Raw genomic sequence first — 8393 nt, 5'->3', positions numbered from 1 at the left:
AAAAAAAAAAAACAAATTCAAGAAGGTCAGCAAACCCCTGAAAGATTAAACCCAAAGAAATCTCTAATCAAATTGCTGAAAACTAGACCCAAAAAATGAGTGGTCAGACGTAACATGCATGAAGCATGGTATTGAATTTTTACATTGACAACTAGATAGATACGAAATACTAGAATTGCAAATGGTTTTATTTGTATTAAAACATTTAATATTTTATTCAAAAATTAAATGAAACTTTTTAGCTTCTCCCTCTACCCTATCCTGTTCCCCTCACTTTCATGTAAGACTTCTTTATTACAGGTGTTTTCCCGCTTTAAACCACCTGCATGCAAATCTCTGTCTCAGAATGTATTTCCAGGGAACCCGATCTAGACATGTGCCAACTGGTACAGAGGCAGAAAGAAACGACCCCCTATCTCCTCTTTCAGATGTTGGTATAGTGAGACAAGCAAATGGCGAGCTTGCTTGTAGGTACTATTATTAAATGTACAAATGTATAAATAAAGTTATAATTTATTTTAAATATCTTTGACTTCAAATTTTACATATTTAAATACACAATGGTATTTTCCCTTGTATTCTTGCCCCAGGTCCCACAAATGTTTAGAGTAAGCCTGCCCTTCCTTCTTTATTCCTATCATATTTTCTAGTTTCTGGTATAGAGGAACATTATTGGTTTTACAATATTACCTTACATCTGGCAAACAAGCTGAACCATCTAATTATATTACTTTGCCTGATGATGCTATTGGTTTGCTGTTACTGTTTTAATACCTGTAATAACTACAGTAATCACTATTTAATTTCCCCCCAGCCCCACCGATCTTCACATCTTTATGCTTTTTTCACTTTTATGGTATTGGCTAAATTATGCAACACCATATTAAGCATTAGCAGCAACCATCTGGCATCCTTGTCTTATAGTGATTTTCATGGAAGTGTGTCTAAAATGTCTCCAATAAGCATGGTTTCTGTTATAGGATTTTCGACATATAACCTTTACCTGGGTAAAAGTGGTTTCTTTCCTTTTCTAGTTTTCTGAGTGTTTTTAATGTAAATAGGTATTGAACTTTAAAAAACGCTCTTTCTTCATCTATTTAGATACCTTTAGGATTTTTCTCCTTTAGACCACTAATATGACAAATGACAGTGATAGATTTTTTTTTATGTAGAACCATCCTTGCATTTCTTGTATAAAGCTTGCTTGTCCATGGGATATACAAATATGTAGTTGTAATAAAATGTAAAATTTGGCTAGCTGATGTTTTATTTAGAGTTTTATATCCATGGGAATAACTGAAATGAGCTTGTAATTACCCGATCAAGGTTTCATTAGCTTCATAAACCGTGTGCAAATGAATGAAGACCAACCAGATGAGAACAGACAAAGGCAATTAATTCAGACTTTGCTAGTAAGAGAGTTGGCCACCAGCACTTGCATTTTGACAGATATTCAAAGGCAGGGAGAAGAGAGAGCAAGCTTCAGAGAAGAAAAAGGAGAGACTACAGGTAAGCCCTGATTGGAGGCTGTTAGCCCGGGGAAGCAGGTTAACTGGGAGCAGGGTATCCTATGTGATTGGTTAGGTTGCATATTTAGCTTTCTCTGGTTGGTTCTAAGTTGGAAGCAGGAACAAAAATCAGGGATGTTGGTTGGGTGCAGTGGCTCACACCTGTAATCCCAGCACTTTGGGAGGCCAAGGCAGGCAGATCACCTGAGGTCAGGAGTTCAAGACCAGCCCGGCCAACATGGTGAAATCCCATCTCTACAAAAACACAAAAGTTAGCCAGGCATGATGTTGGGTGCCTGTAATCCTAGCTACTGGGGAGGCTGAGGCAGGAGAATTGCTTAAACCCAGGAGGCAGAGGTTGCAGTGAGCCGAGATTGTGCCATTTCACTCCAACCTGGGCAACAAAGCAAGACTCCACCTCAAAAAAAAAAAAAATTAGGGATGCTGTCAATTATGAATTAAGTCCTAGCTATTTTGGACTGATTGTTACAGGGGTTATTGTTTGGCTTCCTGGACTGTTTGCTAGAGATAGTGGTCTGACTTCCTACAAGTCTAATTTGTAGATTGCAGGTTGATTTTCTAGGCTGGCTACTGTAGACAATGGGTTAGTTTCCTGGGCTAGTTGCTGCAGATTGTGGGGCAGAATTCTATTTTTATATATAGCCTGGCTATTGTCTATTTATATAGACTATTTCAACTGAGTTGGACAACTTTCATTCTTCAATTTTCTGGAACATCTTATAAAAGGCAGATATTCTTCCTTGAAAATTTGATAAGATTCCTCTGAAAAACTGGCCCAAATTCTGGGCAGAGGGGGTTCTTGCTTACCCTTTGAGGTTTTACTCATTATTCTATTGAAATAGTCTACTTATTCTTCCACCAATTGTTGCCCTTTATATTTTTCCAGAAATGTATCTGGTTCATCTAAGTTAACATATTTATTAGAAAACAGTCATAATAGCATTTTATAATTCTTTTAATCTCTAGGTCTATAGGTCCTTTTAAATTATATATGTTGTATATTTGTGTCTTCTTTCTTTTCTTGACCAGTTTTGCCAGAAGTCTACCTTCTTAATATTTTTCAAACAGCCAAATATGTTTTGTTAATTAATATCCTGAAGTGCTTTGTGTTAGCTTGTTGGTTTCTATTCCACTAATTTCTATTTCCTTCCTTCTTGTTTGAGTTTGTATTGCTGCTATATTTTTTAATTTCTTGAGATAATTCCTAATTCGTTTGTTTTCAGTTTTCCTTGGATTATTTATTTATTTTTCAGACAACAGTGGTTCATGAGGTTTTTTTTTAAGAAATGTATTTAAATTTGCTGTATTAGTCTGTTCTGCTGCTAATAAAGACATATCTGAGACTGGGTAATTTATAAAGGAAAAGAGGTCTAATGGACTCACAGTTTCACATGACTAGGGGAGATCCACAATCATGGCAGAAGGTGAATGAAGAGCAAAGTCATCTATTAAATGGAAGCAGGCAAGAGAATTTGTGCAGGGGAACTCCCATGTCTAAAACCATCAGATCTCATGAGACTTATTCACTATTGTGAGAACAGTGTGGGGAAACCACCACCATGATCAAATTATCTCCACCTGGCCCTGCTCTTGATATATGGGGATTATGAAAATTCAAGATGAGATTTGGGTGGGGAAACATACCCGAACCATATCAAGTTATAAATGTCTTTCTAAATTCTGCTTTAATTCGGTGCCCTAAATTTTGTCACTCTCACAGGCAGAATAGCCACATAGAGTAAACCATTTTGCTCACTGCATAAGGTATGGATGAGCTGGTGAGAAGAGCTCTCTGCAAAAGGAAGAAATGTTTCTTCTTTGCAGAAAAGGACTTCTAGCTCCCTCCTTATAGGCTCTCAGGGTTGTGACTGTCCAAAGCAGGTGCCTCTGTCTGATTCAAAGAGAGATCCCATATGGAGTAGTGAGAGTCCTGAGGTGGGGCTGTTGCTCAGCCCTAAGCATTTTATTTATCTTATGATTTTGTTAACCTAGGAGTTACTTAGTAGTATTGTATTCAGTTTCCATGTGTCTGGGGTTTTGTTTGAGTCATATACTAGAGTAGATAGGGGCAAATAGACCAATGGGACTGAGTACACACGTGAGAAATGCTGTGCACCCTTGCACCTCTGGGCTTTTGAGATGTAAGACAGGTGGTGCCAAACATTGATGGAGAAAAACACAAGCGCTTTAGGAAGTGATATGAAAAGAATTGGCTCACTATTTAAGGAAGAACAAAGCTGGATTTGCTCCCTTATCTCCTATGCGAAGATGAATGTCTGGTATAAAAGAAAGAAGCTGAAACCTAACTGAAGAAAATACAGGCATTTATCATCGTGAGTTTCAAGTGGGGAGAGATATTCACAAGGCTGAAAACATATAAACCACATAGCAAAATGTTGATGGGTCTGACTATATCAAAATTAATTTATTTCAGCAGAAAAAGTTAGCAGGAGCTAACAGAGTAGGAGAAGATATATCCTCATCTATCTATACGAGGACTGTCCTAAGAACACAAGTAAATCAGCATCAATGATCTCAAAAACAGCGCTAAGAAAAGTAGAAAAAAATAGAATAGTTTTCTCTTATCCACAGTTTCATGCTTTCCACTATTCCAGTTACCACAGCCCAAAAATATTCCATGGAAAAGTCAAGAAATAAGCAATTCATAAGTTTTTCATTGAATATGTTGAGTAGCATGATGAAACCCTGTACCGCCCTGCTCTCTCCTGGGACATGAATCATCCCTTTGTTCAGCCTGCCCATGCTTTTCTACATTACCCACCCGTCATTCACCTCGTAGCCCTCTAGGCTATCAGATCAAGAAAACATAAGAGCAAACAAACAAAAAACATAGTATATATAGGGTTTGGGACTATCTGAGATTTCGGGTATCCACAGGAGGTCTTGGAACATATCCCCCAGAGACAATGGGGGTCTATTGTACTAATATTAAAGGCAGAACCTCCCTTTGTTAGACAAGCTGAGTTTGGATAAATTTATGCGAGAAACAATATCACACATCATTCATATAAATTAGAAACACATATATGTACAAAGCTACATGTTTTACAAGAACACATGGATATTTAAGGTCACACTTAAACACACTAAAGCTGGTGTGCATGGGGATAGGAAAAAGGGAATAGAGACTAAGAAAGAAGGGAAAAAAGAAAATAAGACTTACACCTCAGCTCAGAGCATAGGGCCATCATTAGTCTAGCCTTGAGTAACTCAGCTCTCAGCAGAAAAAACAATTTACATCAGAAAACATTTGTAAAATGTCTGTCTAGTACCAACTCATGCTAATCATATAGTTATGTTAGTTGCTTTTCTACACTACTGTGACAATCCATGTCGGATTGTGCAACCTAGCCTAGATCTGTTATTTTTTTTTTAAAATAAGCAAAAGCTTTCAACCTTACCAGTCAGAACTTCCTTGTTATTAAAAGTAAAATGGTTGAGCAAAATGCTGAATTGAGTATTTGAAATGAGACAGGCATCATCTGGCTAATTTCTTTTAAAGACTTCTCTCCCCTAATAAAGAATGGAGTGAACAATTGGTTGTATTTGAGATTTTAATTAGGCCCAATATAATATGCTTACAAGTATTTTGCCTGCCAGGCATCGCAAAAATCACTCTGCTGATTTTACAAGAATTTAATACATGGGAACACAAGTTGGCTGGGATTAAATAAGAGATTATCTTGCTAAGTGAGAATAACCAAAAAATCAAGGAGAAACACAGCTTTACTGGAAAGGGTGGGAGGAAAGGAGGCGGGTAGGAAGCCACACTGGAGATGAGTTTCAGAAGTAAAGAGTAATTTGCTCAGGGGCAGGTCCTGGTTTTGTCGGGCCTGCCACCTGCCTTTTTGGTGGAGGGGGGGTGGGGGAGTGAAAGATTTAAGAAACAGAATATTAAAATATGAATATGAAACCAGTGATGATTATATTTATATCAAAGGAGAAAAAAAGTCTCAATAAACTACAAATTTTAAAAGATGATAGATATGTTAAATATAACCAAATCTAGACAAATCTCGTAATATTTCTTAATGACTTGCCTGACCATCTCTACAAGATTGGTTTTCTACATATTTTTTGGCTGTATAACCTTTATAGCCTTTTTCCATGACATCAATTTTGTAAGAGACTACAAAGGCAAGCAATCTTTTCCCTAGCATGGATTATTCAAATGTATTTTTCACTACTTTTTTTTTTTTTTGAGGTAGAGTCTCGCTCTGTCACCCAGGCTGGAGTGCTGTGGCACAATCTCGGCTCACTGCAGCCTCTGCCTCCCAGGTTCAAGCCATTCTCCTTCCTCAGCCTCCCAAGTAGCTGGGACTACAGGTACACGCTACCATAACTGGCTAATTTTTGTATTTTTAGTAGAGATCAGAGTTTCACCATGTTGGCCAGGCTGGTCTCCAACTCCTGACCTCAGGTGATCCACCCACCTTGGCCTCCCAAAGTGCTGGGATTACAGGCATGAGCCACCATGCCCATCCTTATTACTCTTTCTTTTTAAATTTTATTGTTTTGTATTTTGTAAAAACAGGGTCTTGCTATATTGCCCATGTTGGTCTCAAACTCCTGGCCTCAAGCAATCCTCCCACTTCGTCCTCCCAAAGTTCATGCCAGTAGGATGAACAGCAAAGTTTATGCCAGGCATGAACACCACATTTGGCATAAAATTTATTATGAATAATCAGATTCATAAAATATATGATTTCACACATAGAGGTACTCACTTTTCTAGAACTGCTACAGGTTTGTGCCCTAAATATAAAAATTCTGATAAAATCCATTTCATATGATTCATTTCTAACTGTATTTGTTGCATTATTGAGTAGATTCTTGACAGGAAAGAACTTCTGCATGAATCAGATGCTGATGAGAACTGAGTGCCCTGCTTACCACTGTAAGCAATTTTTTAAAAATATATTTTATTGCACTTTAGGTTCTGGGGTATGTGTGCAAAACATGCAGGATTGTTGCATAGGTACATACATGGCAATGTGGTTTGCTGCCTCCATTCCCCCATCACCTATATCTGGCATTTCTCCCCATGTTATCCCTCCCCAGCCTCCTTACTCCCCGCTGTCCCTCCTCTATTCCCCCCCAACATACCCCAGTATGTGATGCTCCCCTTCCTGTGTCCATGTGTTCTCATTGTTCAGCACCTGCCTATGAGTGAGAACATGCAGTGTTTGTTTTTCTTTCTTTCTTTTTTTGTTTTTTAATAATTCAGTCTCCGTAGAGACTGTCAAAAATTGCCAATGCCGACTATATTTCAAATCGCCATGGCGGGTTATTGGGAAAAGTTTTCAATTAGTAATAATCGTGCCTCGGATAAACCTCATTGGCTACAATACTGCCACTATGCAAAGATTTTTGTTTTTCGTTTTTTGGGTTTTTTTAATATGTGGTGTTTGTTTTTCTGTTTTTGTGTCAGTCTGCTGAGAATGATGGTTTCCAAATTCCTCCATGTCCCTAAAAAGAACATGAACTCATTGTTTTTTATGGCTGCATAGTATTCCATGGTGTATATGTGCCACATTTTCCTTGTCCAGTCTATCATCGATGGGCATGTGGGTTGGTTCCAGGTCTTTGCTATTCTAAACAGTGCTGCAATGGACATTAGTGTGCATGTGTCTTTATAATAGAATGATTTATAATCCTTTGGATATATACAGGTATTGATCGACTTACCACCTATGCAACTTACGACCATTGGACTTTACGACCACAATCGCTAGCCACGACTGCTCCGCGTCTGGCAGTGCAAACGTTGCCCAGCTGGGCGTACGACAGTGCGGACCAGCTTCTGACAGCACTACCATCTCCGCGTGCACCATTTGAACTGTACATATAGCCTACTCAACTTACGACCAAATTGTGTTACGACTGGTCCGCAGTCCCGACTGTGGTCGTAAGTCGAGCACTAGCTGTATCCAGTAACGGGATTGCTGGGTCAAATGGAATTTCTATTTCTAGGTCCTTGAGGAATCGCCACACTGTCTTCCACAATGGTTGAACTAATTTACACTCCCACCAACAGTGTAAAAGTGTTCCTATTTCTCTACATCCTCTCCAGCATCTGTTGTCTCCAGGTTTTTTAATGATCGCCATTCTAATTGGTGTGAGGTGGTATCTTGATGTGGTTTTGATTTGCATTTCTCTAATGACCTGTGATGATGAGCATTTTTTCATATGTTTGTTGGCCTCATATATGTCTTCTTTTGAAAAATGTCTGTTTATGTCCTTTGCCCACTTTTGAATGGGTTTATTTCTTGTAAATCTGTTTCAGTTCTTTGTAGATTCTGGATATTAGCCCTTTGTCAGATGGGTAGACTACAAAAATTTTTTCCCATTCTGTTGGTTGCTGGTTCACTCTAATGATTGTTTATTTGCTGTACTGAAGCTCTGGAGTTTAATTAGGTCCCATTTGTCTTTTTTGGCTTTTGTTGCCAATGCTTTTGGTGTTTTAGTCATGAAGTCCTTGCCTGTGCCTATGTCCTGAATGGTTTCGCCTAGGTTTTCTTCTAGGGATTTTATGGTGTTAGGCCTTATGTTTAAGTCTTTAATCCATAAATGGTGTTGAGAAGGCAGTTTTAACCAATGCGCAGTTTCAATATCCAACAGCAGGTCCTCAAATAACACCATTTCCTTCAACGTTGCTTCCATATAATGTTGAGAGAAAAAAAAAAAACGGATTTCTGGCTGGGACCACTGCCTATGCGGAGTTGCACATCTCCCCATGTCTGTGTGGGTTTTCTTTGGACACACTACTTCCCGCCCCCACATCCCGAAGCTGTGCACACTGGGTTAACTGGCATCTACATCGTCCCAGGTCAAGTGAGTGTC

At 38.6% G+C, this 8393-nt stretch overlaps 1 non-coding gene across 1 annotated transcript; it reads right to left on the bottom strand.

Annotated features, from left to right (window-relative positions):
* Positions 1–6777: 6777 nt before the first annotated feature.
* On the bottom strand, positions 6778–6918 carry LOC119471018. The gene has a single exon (XR_005200008.1). It is a non-coding gene; the product is annotated as a U4 spliceosomal RNA (small nuclear RNA).
* Between the last annotated feature and the right edge of the window lie 1475 nt (positions 6919–8393).

Source organism: Cebus imitator, unplaced genomic scaffold, assembly GCF_001604975.1.
Source record: "Cebus imitator isolate Cc_AM_T3 unplaced genomic scaffold, Cebus_imitator-1.0 Scaffold47, whole genome shotgun sequence".
Lineage (NCBI taxonomy): Eukaryota > Metazoa > Chordata > Mammalia > Primates > Cebidae > Cebus > Cebus imitator.
The sequence above is the reverse complement of the archived record's forward strand: the minus strand, read 5'-3'. Positions and strand labels throughout refer to the sequence as shown.